This window comes from Peromyscus maniculatus, chromosome 4, assembly GCF_049852395.1.
Source record: "Peromyscus maniculatus bairdii isolate BWxNUB_F1_BW_parent chromosome 4, HU_Pman_BW_mat_3.1, whole genome shotgun sequence".
In the NCBI taxonomy this organism is placed as follows: Eukaryota; Metazoa; Chordata; class Mammalia; order Rodentia; family Cricetidae; genus Peromyscus; species Peromyscus maniculatus.
The window spans coordinates 68,399,449-68,414,375 of NC_134855.1; the positions used below are offsets into that span (position 1 = coordinate 68,399,449).

General features: G+C 41.9%; 1 protein-coding gene across 5 annotated transcripts in view; it reads right to left on the reverse strand.

The window, feature by feature from the left end:
- The window catches only part of Cstpp1 (centriolar satellite-associated tubulin polyglutamylase complex regulator 1), a 164,542-nt gene that overhangs the window by 148,902 nt on the left and 713 nt on the right, over positions 1–14,927 (reverse strand). The gene's annotated exons all lie outside the window — the stretch shown is intronic.

The window sequence follows — 14,927 nt, forward strand, 5'->3', positions numbered from 1 at the left end:
ATAAATTGAAATTCTATACTTAAATCTTTTCTTTTAGATTATAACATAATTACATTTCCCCCTTCGCTTTCCTCCATCCAAATTCTCCCATACACTCCTCCCTGTTCTCCTTCAAATTCATGGCCTTGTTTTTCATTAGTTGTTACTATATGCATATATGTACACACACACACACACACACACACATATATATATACCACTTCTTTGGCTTCTTTTCTTCTTTTAAACACAGACTCTAAGGCAGGCATGGTGGTTCATCCATACAGCGGCCCCAACTGTGGTAAGTGAAAATGGGTCCAAACAGGCACCCTTGCTGACTGGAGGGACTGATATCGGAAACAGAGGAGATGGTGTCAGCGCCATTCTGTCTTCACAGCAGGCTTATCTTACTTTTCCTTGTAGAAATAGATTCAGGACATGTGACTTGTCCAAGGTCATTGAGTGAAATATGTGTGGAGCTGAAGTTTGAATGAAATGTATCTGACTCCAACACTCGGGAGGCAGAGGCAGGCAGATCCCTGAGTTTGAGGTTATCCTGGTCTACAGAGAGTTCTTAGACAGCCAAGGCTATACAGAGAAACCCCGTCTTGAATAAACAAACAAGCAAATAAGTAAATAAACATAGAAAAAAAGAAAGAAAGAAATTTATCTGACTTCAAAGTAGTATTGGTAAGTGCTTAGATTTCTTTCAATTTCTGTTATTTCTTTTTATTTTTTTATAAATCTTTTTTAAAAATATTTTTTAAGATTGATTTATTTATTATGTATACAGAAGAGGGCACCAGATCTCATTATAGATGGCTGTGAGCCACCATGTGGGTGCTGGGAATTGAACTCAGGACCTCTGGAAGAGCAGTCGATGCTCTTAACCTCTGAGCTATCTCTCCAGCCCAAGTTCTGTTATTTCTAAAGGCTTTTTCCTACTTAGTTTTTTTCTGTTCAGTTCAGTAAGGTTTTTTTTTTTCCAGTAAAGATTTAAGTGTCATCAGACTGAGTAAGTGATATTTAGGTATATGCTCTTGCAGAGGACCTGGGTTCAGTTCCTCTCGCCCATATGGTGGCTCCCACCATCTATAACTCCAGTTCCAGGGTCCCAATGCCCTCTCCTTGCCTCCGTGGGTACCACATATAGATACACCACACACACATAAATGCAGGCAAAACACACACTAAAATAAAAATAATTTTAAAATAAGATGCTGCTTCTTTAAAAATAAATAAATAATTAAAAGGCATGAATCTTGCCTCAGATTTAGAATTTAAATGAAATAGCCTTTCCCCTTATTATGTCATCTAAAGAAAATAAGGCCTCAGAAACGAAGTACCCAATACTACTAACTATGATTGGGAATAAAAGATGAAATCTTGCAAAGGACCCTTAGGAGTCTTCTCAGGGGTTGCTGCCCAAAATATTATGAAAATAACTTCAAAGGTGGAAGAAGATATTTCAGTAATAATTCTGTCATTTAAAAATATAAATTGGGGACTGAGAGATGGATTAAGAGAGCTTCCTGCTTTTGCAAAGGTTCTGAGTTCAGTTCCCAGCACCCACATCAGGTGTATCACAAGTGTCTATAACTCTAGAGCCAGGAATCTGACGCCCCCTTCTGGCCTCAAATCGGTACTACACTAATGTGCAGAAACCCACACACAGATATACATATATACATGTCATTTAAAAAATAAAATCAACAAGAAAAACAAATATAGATTGTTTCCTGGTAAACCTCCTTATGTAAAACAAAAGCTGCTGTTATTAATTGGCTGAGCCTAAGAACTTTCAAGGTGGCAAGCCTGTTGTTAAATCTCTCAACCACAGTGATCACTAAGAGAAAGAAAAATTTCACAATGTAAGACCAATCAACTACTTCTTCTTGTAATTTGATGCTGCTTTAGAAATATGAGATTAAAAAATAAATATCTATTAAAGAGCACAGGCCAAAACCTCCCAATGTCCAGACAAGGAAAAGATGAACAAGACTCCAGAGAATATTTGTAGTATAACTTTGAAGGGAAAAAAAGCAGAGCCGCTCTCCCGGAAGGTCTAGCTCATTTTCATTGATCTTTGTGATCACCATCCCCTGCATAAGGGCCAAGTCTTTGCCACATCTGTGAGACTTTACAAAGCAATCATGTGTCTAAACAGCAGGTCTGATGGTTTATAGACTATCCAGAAAGACAATTTAGGTCTCATTCAATGGTTCACTTTCAAGATTCCTGGCTTATATTAATTTATCTTCTCTGCATATGAGGCAGCTCTTATCAACTCTATTTGTTGGGGAAAATTTGATCAACAAAAACAAAAGCAGAATTTTATATTTACAAAACACCATCCCTATAAACTCCCCATGATTATCTTCTCAATCTCCCCACATTATTGTGAGGTAGGTGGCAACATTTCTTTTGGCATTTTTATCTTCACAGGTAAAATCCTATAGCTCAAAGAGCATAATAATTTATTCACCCAGTAAACCCATAGTTTCTACCTAAGCTGAACATACTGCTTGGGACTAGAGACCACAAACTCAAGTCTGAACTATATATAATTCAAGGACACTGAACTAACTTTCAATGTTTGCTATGGCCAGCTTTCACATTTCCATCACATTCCCAGAAGACTAAGGTTGTGCATGTTGGTTAAGCGCATGTGTTCACTGTTTAAAGAGTATTGTTAACACTTTTCTAAATTCATCTCTTTAAGTTCGTCTGGACACTTAAAAGCTGAATTGTTTGGGCACTGTCTGCGCACCAGCATTGTAAATGACGTCACCAGGAATATTCAAAACTCGAAGACATAGCTGCGGGACTAATAAAAGCAGTTCACTTGGGGGAGAGTGCATTTCTTCTTTGCTTTTTTCTTTTTTCTTTTAAGTAGCCAACACACAAAGATGACTCATTAAGCCCCAAAGAGGTGACTATGGCATGTAAAGGCTTCTTATGCAGCCTTCCACAAAGAGACCTGAGTGGCAGCGCACGGCCTCCTCTTCTCTGCATTTTCCTCCAGGCAGAATGTGCATTTGTGTGGCTACATACACAATTATAATCTCCTCTGAAAGGCAGTTCCTTCCATATGACAGGCTGAACAGTGGCCTGAGTGCTAGCCTCATGTTGTCCGTGCGGTGAACATGCTGAAATACCAGACGCATTTAATCTCTCCTTTTTGGAAATCTAAGATGAGACAGAAGGGGCAGAGCTTCTGTTCTTCTGGGAAGAACTGCACAGAGAGAAAAAGGAGGGCAGCCCAAGTGCCCAGACTCCCTTTCTCATGGGCTGCACTTCTTTGTGCTGTCTGCTTATCTGTCAACTGCAGGACTTTGGGGCATGAGAACCATGGAGCCCAGTGGTTCTGGCTGCCGCCTCTCCATTTGACAAACAAAACCAAAGACATGTGGCCTTTGGTACATTTCACATTCAAAAATGTTATTGTTTCAAACATGCCTATTTTAAAATACATAATTTTCCATTTAGAGCACATTGTACATAAGTTGTCCACAGGAGGCATTCTGCCACAAGATTTTTTTCCCCTAAGGCAATGGGAAATGGAGTACCCCAGCATTTGGGATATGGAGATAGAAGGGATCAGGAAGGAGTTAACGGCCATCCTCAACTATGTCTCTAATTCAAGGCCAACCTGGGTTACATAAGACACTTTTCAAAAACTAAACAAACAACAACAACAACAAAAAAAATGTGCACAGCCCGTCTCTGCAGATGTCTGTGCCTGTTTACTGGAGCTTAGAGGGTCATCCCAGGTGAGGGAAGCCTGAATTTAATAGACACCTGGTGACATCCTGAGGCACAAGCAGATTTCTGTCTGTGATTACAGAAGCTGAATCCGAATTATCAGGATCACCTGTAATCTCGGGCCAGATAATAGTATTAACAAGACCCTGAGCTACACAAAAGGACAGCCAGGAAAGAGGCTCCTACTCTCTCCAAAGAAGTGAGCTTTTAAAAGCTAATTCAGTGAGGAAAAGAATGTGCCCCAGAAAGTGGCTTTTTAAACAATACTTACTTTTAGTGGTCTTCTGCTAATCAAACAAAACTTATTCAAAAAGCTTGTTATGAAAAAATATATTTGATGACTTCAGCAGTGATTGCTTCATCTAAGAAGACCACACTTAATGGGACCAGTAATTTGGTAAATTCAGATGTGTTGGGAAAATCCCTCCTCTCTTTGATAAATCATTAAAATTCTGTTCAGATAAACGTGTTTTGACTTGAAATTCCAATCATAGAATGAGCTATTTCCTACAGCTGCTAGGGAAGTGGTACAAGGGGACCTGAGCCAGAAGAGGACTGGATGACTTGACAAGCTAATTCTCCTCTCAGTCAGAGCACAGCACTCTCACAGCTGAAGGACGGGATCTCCAGAAGATGCCCCAAAAACTGTTCAACACGTCTTTCCTTCTTAAAACATCAGCTTTAAAACACTCATTAAATCTTATGGTTGGGTAACCAAGGTGTAGAAACTGTTATCAACCAAGAAATTACGCTTAGGTATACTCAGAGTTTAAAGCCAAAAGCATCCAGGGCAGATTTTAATCACTCAGCCTTTTTTTTTTTTTTTAATCCATCAAAAAGGGTGGGGACATAGTGTCTCTTCATATGGTAGGATTCAGTAACTGTTTGCTAAACTAGATTCCTTCCTCCCATTTAGTTTTAAATGTATTCTGCTGCTTGAAGCAAACCATTCATTCAACAACTGAGCACTTCACTTGGGCCAACCACTACACTAACGTTAGGGATACCGAGAAAAGCCTGCCCCCACGGCTTACATTCTAATAAGAAACAGACGTTAACCAAGGATCCAAGAGGGAAACCGAGGTAACTGATGAGAACAGGAAGAGAGGCTCGTGAATGTCTCTTCTGAACTGTAAGTACCTTTGAAAACGCCAGTTTCCTACTCAGCTTCCCTAGGCAAATATCATATGTATGCAAGAGAAAAAGAAAAAGAAAAATGGTTGCCAACTTTTGGACAGAGCTTGAAAGACTTTATTATTACTTGAATATATAAATGATACACAGGGTCAGAAATTTTTAAAGAACTCTTTCTTGAATAACAATGAAATCACTCTGCAACTTTTTTTTTTTTTTTTTTTTTTGGAGAAATGGAAGTGACCAAGGGTCAGAAACCACAAGCTTTGGAATTCATCTGCTCTTCCCACTCCCCCTAACAATGAGCTACAGAGTCCTCAGGAAAGGTAGAAAAGAGGGCGTGGGCTGAATATTCAGGAACCACTTCCAAAGGGCACATTCCTGAACTAGTCCACCAAGGCAACTGCCTGCTGCCCCTGTCATGACTGAGAAGCTGCTGACCAAATCGGGAAAAAGCCAAGAGAGCTTCTGGCTCCAGAACCATCCAGTGCGCACCACCACGGTGTCACTGTGTTCTGGTCATTTAAGAGTGTGTTCCATCTGCCATGTATGCCGGGAGATACTTTACACTTGGACTGGCTTTAGATTACTCAGGAAGGGAAGGAGTGGACGGAAAGGGGAGGTGGTTAGGAACAGCTCTGGAGCTAAAGTGACTTGTTTTATATCAACCTGGTTCCCAAAGATTTACAATCAGTGTAACACCTATATTTTATTCCACTTCATTTCTGAAACAACCTAAATACATAGTGTAGTATTGGGTTTGAAGTCTCACTAATTACATGTGGAACAAAAATAAATTTATCAGGATTCCTTTAAAAGCAAAAACTAATGTGTTTGGCAGCCAGACAAATACATTTCATGTTATGGTATCAACAAATACCAAAAAAAAAAAAAAAAAAAAAAATAGAAACACTTAAAAGTCTTCCAAGTTGAATGAATTCCACGTCAGAACCTTTGCCAAGACTTAGAGAAACTGCATCAACTTTATGGCTGGAAAGAGCTGTATGAATGACTGTGATACTGTCTTAGTTCAGGTACTCTGAGGAGCAGCTACCAAAATGGGAGCAAACATGAAGAGAAAGATGTTCTGGAGGAAACACTTGGACTGAAAATGAGAGGGGGACAGAGGACCCTGGAAGGGCTTCGCAACCACGAAGCAAGCCTGTCATGAATAAAGGAGAGAGGCAGGGAGGCTGACCAGTCAAGTAGGAGTCCTCCACCAAAGCCACCCCCCAGCGAGACCCCTCCCATCCAAGTGGGTCTGTCTGGCCCAGTCAATGACTGAAGGGAACACACGGGGAGTATGACCACCATGTGAGCAAGTGTAATTGGAGTTTTCTCCAGTCCTGCTCAGGCTCGCAGCTGCTCAAACCCAAGTAAACACACAGAGACTTTATATTACTTATAAGCTGTATGGCTGTGGCAGGCTTCTTGCTATCTAGTTCTTATGTCTTAAATTAACCCATTTCTATTAATCTATAAGTTGCCATGTGGCTTGTGGCTTACCGGTACTTTACATCTTGCTTCTCATGGTGGCGGCAGCTAGCAACATCTCCTGACTCAGCCTTCCACTTCCCAGAATTCTCCTTTCTCCTTATTCCACCTATACTTTACTTCCTGCCTGGCTACTGGCCAATCAGTGTTTTATTTATCAATCAATCAGAGCAACACATTCACAGCATGCAGAAAGACATCCCCAATTAGCAAGGTATTGGATTGAGAACTAAGGTGGGATGGGAATTAATCCTCCCCTCCCCACAGTAGGAAATCTGAAGGGTTCATTTTCATGGTTGCCATGGACATGGGCTCTATTTGTATAACACTGTAGTGAGAAAATCTGTTACTCTGAACCTACCCAGGTGCTCTGAAAGGATACATTTCTCTTCTCCATATACCCTCTTCTCACAATGTAGACACAAACGTAGCACTAAATGTTTGTATGCCCCAGGCTGAGTTTTCTAGTAGCCCTGGCTGGCCTCCAGCTGTAGTGCGGGCTACCCTCAAACGCCTACTCCTGCCTGTCCATGCAGAGTGCTGAGATCATAGGCATGCCCTACCACAACCAGCTCTACTATCCACATTTCGCAGATGAAGAAAACCAGGACATAGAGAGTGTAGGTAAAGTCTTCACAGTCACACCAACTACCTCAAAGCACAATGATCCCTATTGGAAGAAAGGAATTCTCTCAAATGGTTAGAAGTTGCCTTCTTCACAGCCTGTCCCCAAGAATGAGTCCAGTGACAAGAGAGACCTGGAATATTGGCATTTCTTGATCCATCCTGATTCCTAGGAAGCCCCCTCATGGGCATAAATATTAAATGAAGCCTTTGGAGTCAACTGACTTCACACCGAGGATCCTTGTATGCGCCTCTGCAATAGTTGAGGACTCCACTTTTGATGGAGTCCCTAAATGTATTTATATTCAAAAATGAACTAGATTGCTCAAATGTAATCCTATTTCCACCACTTACTAACTAGCCACTTGGCATCAGCATGTGTGCGTGCGTGCGTGTGTGTGTGTGTGTTCACATGCACCCACATAGGTGCATGCATGTCCAGGATCCACATGGTGAAATGAGCAAACTGACTCCTATAAGCTGGCCTCTGACCCTACAAGTGTACACTGGCACACCTACCCATACCCATGCACCCACCTTCTTTACATACACACTAAAAAAAGTAACCAAAAATTTAAATGACAGATTAAAGAAAAAAATTCTGTCACTCGTTGTAACTCTTCTAACTACACAGACCTCAAAGGAGGAGTGTGACCTCTGACTTCTGATTTCCTAGAGATAGCTATTAGGTCACGCATTACAAGCGGCTCTACAGAAGCAGAAGAACCAACGTGAAGCACAAGTGAAAGCAAGCACTTCCACAATTGGGTGGAGTAAGACAGGAACGCCACACCCTCATCCTCTCTCAGGTCAGCACTTAGGTGGCTGTGTTAAGTCTGGGTCCAGAAGAGGCTCCTTCAGCTCTGGAGTTCTCCACACCCAACAGATATACAGACACACCTCAGCAGCTGGCATAGGCCTCCAACAAGTAGCTTTCGTATGGCTAGGAATCTCTCAAGTCTACACAGAAGATTCTGTCCTTCTTCATCTCCTTACTGGCCCAGATGTCAACACAATTTCCATTGCTACACTGATTGCCAGTGTGAAGACCTTTCCAGATGACCTTAGGCAGGGCATCCAAATCCACCAAGTCAATGTGGGAAAGAATCAGTTTACCCAACACAAGGAAAAGTTGCTTTCTTCAGAAATAGTCAAAAACTCAAATACAGTCCCTACTAGCAGGTGGAAAGGATGCTAGAGGCATTCACTGACAGACGTCACTGTACTCCATACCATAATCCTAAAGAGAGGTTCTCATGTACCTCCCGGGGAACTCAGCTCTAGTTCTTTATTTTTGTTTTTATTTTAGTGAACACCACAGACTCTCTTCTCTATAATATTTTGTTCTCTAGGTGTATTTTCTTTTCTAGGCCTATACATGCAAGTGAATTTATAAATTGTAAAAGTCAGTCAAAAATGAATTTAAAAAAACAAGTTTCAAAATCTTAAATCAGGAAGTATGGGCTAACCTATAAAGAATAGCTTTTAAGCCGGGCGTTGGTGGCGCACGCCTTTAATCCCAGCACTTGGGAGGCAGAGCCAGGCGGATCTCTGTGAGTTCGAGGCCAGCCTGGGCTACCAAGTGAGCTCCAGGAAAGGCGCAAAGCTACACAGAGAAACCCTGTCTCAAAAAAACCAAAAAAAAAAAAAAAAGAATAGCTTTTAAATTTTATTTATTCATTCATTGTAATAATCTTTGAGACAAGGATTCAGAATCCTCTGGCCCCAGCAGCCCCAGTGCTGGGATTATGGGCATGTCCCACCATGCCCAGCTTCTAGGGAGTGGCTTTTAATGGTCATCATGTTGAGAGTGAATGCTTCAAAACAGCATGTCTCTAGGAGAGACCACGTTGTAATTGACAGAGCTAGTTCTTAGGTAAAAATATATGTGTTTCAGCAGTTACCCAACTTGCTGAACCATGAGGAAGTCATGAGTAACAAGACTTTGCTCAAGGAAGTATGAATGTCCTGATGCAAAATTGGACTTTTTTTTTTTTTTTTTTTGGTTTTCCGAGACAGGGTTTCTCTGTGTAGCTTTGCGCCTTTTCCTGGAACTCACTCTATAGTCCAGGCTGGCCTCGAAATCACAGAGATCCACCTGGCTCTGCCTCCCAAGTGCTGGGATTAAAGGCGTGCACCACCACCGCCGGGCCACAAAATTAGACTTTTAACTACACAACAGAGCCAAAGGAACATTTGTCCAGGATTCAACGACAGTAGGTTGTTGAATTCCATGAACACTGAAACTTTTCAAGTGCCCTGAGATAATGAATCTGCTCACCACTGTCAACACGGTCACTAAGTCTGTCTTCCACATAAATCACTTACAAAGAGACCACCTTCTGTTCCCAAAGCAGCAGTCTACCAATATGCCACGCCTCTGTGATAAGTACTTTAAATAGCAAAAATCCAAGGAACTGACAGGGTACTAGGATGGTCAAATATTTCACACCTCATGGAGTAGTGGGTAAATGAGCAAAATACATAAAACCTTTAGCAAAAGTATATCTGTTAATATTGTTATGTGTTAGGTATAAAATTATCTGTGCTATAATTCTGCTGAGTAGTTTTATGTCAATTTGACACTAGCTAAAATCATCTGAGGCAGGAACCTCAATTGAGAAAATTGCAGCTGTAGGCTATAGGTAAGCCTGCAGGACATGTTCTTAATTAGTGATTGATGAGGGAAGGCCCAGCTCCATTGTGGGTGGTGCCATCCCTGGGCTGGTGGCCCTGGGGTCTGTAGGAAAGCAGGCTGAGCAATCCAGGAGAAGCAAGCCAGTAGGCAGCACTCCTCCATGGTCTCTGCATCAGCTCCTGCCTCCAGGTTCCTGCCCTGCCTGAGTTCCTGTCCTCACTGCTTTTGATGGTGAACTCTTATATGGAACCGTGAGCCAAATAAACCCTTTCCTCCCCAAGTTGCTTTGCGTCATGGCGTTTCATCACAGCAATAGTGACCCTAACTAAGACAATAACTATAACATTTTGGCTGATAAATAAACATGTTTGTTTGCTTGTTTGTTTTTTGTGGGGCAGGGTCTCACTATGCAACCCTGGCTGGCCTGGAATTCTCTATGTAGAACAGACTGGCTTCAAACTCCCTGCCTCTGACTCCCGAGTGTAGGATTAAAGGTGTGTGCCACCATGCTCAGCTCTATATTGTTTCCATAATCAAAATTTATGTTCTTGGCCTTTCCTTCTTACCATGGACAGGGCCAAAAGAGACACACTGCTACTTTAACAGACTAAAGGGCTCTAGGAATGGCCTTTTTGACCAAATCCAGCAACCAAAGCCTCAGATCTTTCTCAATAAAGTTGAGCAGCTGTCACTGAGTAAAAAGCCATGATCTAGTCACTCTTGATCACCTGGACCCCAACACACTTCCTGCTAGGATTCGGTTGTTTGGCTTTAAACCCAATTTCATCCAGCACAACTCCTTCCGCAGTCGGTGGTCACTGTGTGCACCAGTATCAATTTTAATGTGAAGCTGTTTTGTCACTTTTTTATTTTGTATGAACACAACTTCATGTATGGGGGGGTGTAGTGTGTGTGTGTGTGTGTGTGTGTGTGTGTGTGTGTGTGTGTGTGATTGTGTGTGTAGTCCAGAGGGTCAACCTCTGGAGTCATTCCTCAGGAGCCATCCATCTTGTTGTTGTTTCTCATGATTTAGATATTCGGTTTTTACCCCCAGCCCTGCCTCCTCATGTGTGTGTGTGTCCCTGTGTATCAGTGTTTTTGTATAAGAGTGCACACTGACACAGTATACATGTAGAGATCAAAGAACAACAACTCATGGGAGTCAGTTCTCCCTTTCCACGACATGGGTCCCAAGGACCAAGCTCAGGGTGGCAGACTTGGCAGCAAGCACATTTACCCACCGAGCTTGATTTTCTTAAGATTTTATATTTTTATTTTAGAGTGTGCCCATGTGAGCATGTGCCTGCGAAGGCCAGAAGATGGCATCCAATGTCCTAGAGCTGAGTGACAAGCAGCTGTGAGCCACCTGACTGGATCACCTCTGACAGAACAGCAAGTGTGTCAACCCGAGCCATTTCTCCAGGCATTCCACCCCCGGCATCTTGTGGTTTTAAGGATTCGGGGCTGGCTCATTAGACGAAACTGGCTGGCCAGGTAGCCCCAGAGAACTTCCTCAGTCTGCCTCCCTAGCTCAGGCATTATAAGCATGAGCCACCCAGCTTCTCTATGTCGGCCCTGGGTATTGACTTCAGGTCTTCATTTTTACATGGTAAGCACTTTACCAACTAAGTATCTCCTTAGCCCCAACATCAAGTTCTTTTAAATATTATTCTATTAAGTAGTAAATATGAAACTGACAAACTCACAAAACAATCATGTAATGGGAAAACGCATTTCTGCCTAAAACAACAGAAAATTCTTATCACTCAATTATTTTCTCTATTGTGTTTGTTAAACACCATGATATCATTTAACCTTAGAAAGAAAAACAGACGACACTTTAGGAAGCTAAATAAAATACATCTATAGCTGTCAGAATCATCATCATTTCTGATCTCCTGCCCCCATTTCCCAAGTGCCAGAATTGGAAGTGTGTAACACCATACCCAGTTTCACGTGGTTCTGGTGACTGGACCCAGAGCACTGTGCATCTTGGCAAACAGTCTACCAACTGAGCTAGATGCCCAGTCTCTGAGTGTTCGTTCTTTGTTATTCCACACAAACATGTGTGTGTGTGTGTGTGTGTGTGTGTGTGTGTGTGTGTAGGGGTGCATGCTTCCATGCCACAGCACATGTGAGGAGGTCAGAGGGCAACTGTGCTGGGTTACTTCTCTCCTTCTAACACTGGTCACAGGGATCAAACTTAAGTTGCCAGGTTTTCTTTTCCCCGATAATTTGATAGAGGTACAAGGACAACATTAACTTTCATTCCCCTTGACTACCAGGGGGTCTAAATTTTTTTTTTGTTCTTCCATTTTATTTGTGTGTATGTGTACTCAGGAGTGCATAAGACACATGTGGAAGTTAACTTTCAAGAGCTGGGTCTTTGCTTCCACCATGTGGGTCTCAGAGGTTGAACCCAGGTCATCAGCTTAGAGGCAAGTGGCTTTATGTTATGAGCCATCTTGGCAGCCCACTGAGGAATTGTCTATGTTCCTATCTCCTACATCTATGACCACTGTTGAGTTTTCCAATGATAGCATTTGTAACATTAAGTGTCCTGTTGCTGGTTTTCTAAATAGTTTATGGGGCTGGAGAGACGGCAGAGGGTCCACAGAGGTCTCAAGCACCTGTAACTCTAGTTCCAGGGGAATTGGATAACTCTGGCCTGCACACATGTGTTCAGACCCACATGTGTGTACATAATTAAAAAGAAAGTACCTTTTGAAAGTTTATGTACCATGTCTCATTTTAAATTCAAACTCTTCCAAGGACATGTAATCTCTTTCAAATTATCTTCTTCCCAAGTCATCTTTCTATATAAGTGCGTTTGTGTGTGTGTGTGTGTGTGTGTGTGTGTGTGTATACACTTTTCACCAAGTAGTCCTTAAGCTTGATGAAAAGATATTTGACAATTAAAAACGCAAATTAAGCCGGGCGGTGGTGGCGCACGCCTTTAATCCCAGCACTCGGGAGGCAGAGCCAGGCGGATCTCTGTGAGTTCGAGGCCAGCCTGGGCTACCAAGTGAGCTCCAGGAAAGGCGCAAAGCTACGCAGAGAAACCCTGTCTCGAAAAAACCAAAAAAAAAAAAAAAAAAAAAAAAAAAAAAAAAAAAAAACGCAAATTAAATATACTCTAAGACTGTTGCTTAACTTAATGAAAAAATTCAAAAATGTGGTCTATTTTGCTAGCGAGATTTGCAGAAGCAGGCATTTTCTTATATTGCTAATGTCAGGCTTAAGCGACAAAAACCCTTGTGAAGGACTGTTAGGCATATCTATCAATGTTTCAAACACATATATCCTTGACATACCAATTCCACTTTGTGGAATTTATCCCTGTAAACATAAATACAAAAAAAAGCAGGTTACTCACTGAGGCATATTAATAGTAATAGTAATCATAAAAAGTTTAAAATAATTCACTGTCTATCAACAAAAGCATTGGTTAAATAAATTATCTAAATACCACGTGGCTGAAACGAAGGTTGAAAAGAAATGACGGTTTAGAGATGGCGGTGCACACCTGCCATCCCACAACCTGAGAGGTCTCCACCCCCGAGAGGTTTCTACCTGGGGCCAAAGCAAGCAAGAGGACCGGGAGTTCCCGATCAGCTTCGGTTACACAGTGTATGTGAGGCCAGCATGGACCGAGTATATGACACTCTGTCTGAAAAACAAACAAGGAAGTGAAAAGCAAGAGAAAATAAAAAGACAAAGCTCTTTAGTGACATAGACATTATTCTTGAGAAATAACATTAAGTGGGAAAAAAAACTGTTCAATATAGATACATATATATATATATATTTTTTTGAGACAGGGTTTCTCTGTGTAGCCCTGGCTGTCTTGGAACTCGCTCTGCAGACCAAGCTGGCCTCCAATTCAGAGCTCAGAGATCCGCCTGCCTCTGCCTCCCCAGGGCTGGTATTAGAGGCATGCACCACCACACCTTGGCTTCTATTTAGCTTCTATTATTAATATCTTGTGTTGGTGTGATACATTTCTTGCAGTTGAATATTAGCTCAGTGTGATTACTAAAAGCCTATGGTTTACATTGGGGTTCATTCTTTGGGTTGTACAGTTTTCGGGATTTTGACAAATCCATAGTATCATCTAGTCACTATCAAGGTACAAAACAGAATCATTTCATTGTGCTAAAAATCCTCTATGCGCCGGGCGGTGGTGGCGCACGCCTTTAATCCCAGCACTCGGGAGGCAGAGCCAGGTGGATCTCTGTGAGTTCGAGGCCAGCCTGGACTACCAAGTGAGTCCCAGGAGAGGTGCAAAGCTACACAGAGGAACCCTGTCTCGAAAAACCAAAAAAAAAAAAAAAAAAAAAATCCTCTATGCTTCACCTAGTCATCTGTCTCCCTGCCCCCATCTCTTTCCACCACTGATCTTATGTATGTAGTCCAAGCTGGCCTTGAACTCAGAGAGATCCACCTGCCTCTGCCTCCCTAGTGCTGGAATCAAAGGCATGAATCATCACACCTGGCAGATGATTAAATTTTCTTATTCATATGAAAAGTTGCTTCAAAATCATTTTTTAAATATAAAGACATTTATTTTGGGGGATGGAGAGATAGCTTGGCAGTTAAGAGCATGTGATACTTTCCAGAGGACCTGAGTTTGGATCCCAGCACCCACAGCATGCAGCTTATAGTACCTGTAACTCCAGCTCCAGGGGATCTAGGGGCCTCTTCTGACCTCTGCAGGCACACACTCACACACAGCAGATACATACATACAAACGGAAATTTAAAAAGAAGAAATTTATAGTAAAAAGACACACAAACCCTTCCCCCCAAGTCCGGCACGTTCTGTAGAGGAAACTGCTGTTACTGGCTCTGTGTGCTTCTTTCTGCAGATTATTCTGTGCATAAAAGGACACAGAGCACGACTGTAGTCTCAGCATTCAGGAGGCAGAAGCGGGCAGGTCTCTGAGTTCAAGGCCAGCCTGGTCTACAGAGTGAGTTCCAGGACAGTCAGGGCTACACAGAGAAACCCTGTCTCAAAAACCAAAATTAAAAAAAATTTAAGATTTTTTTTAAAAAGGAGAATAAGAAGCTAAATAGAAGATATAGAGGATAAAAAGAACTCTCTACTATTGGCCCAAATTTCTATAATTTTAAAATTCCTCTAAATATTTAAGTCTGACTTTTTAAGTGGGTATGTGTGCATATAAGCAAACACTTTTACACATTCACTGCAAGGTGCTTAACAAAATACAGTACTTACTACCACACAGCCTTAGCTCAAAAGCAAGGTCAAGAGTCAAGTTCTGCAGCGGGC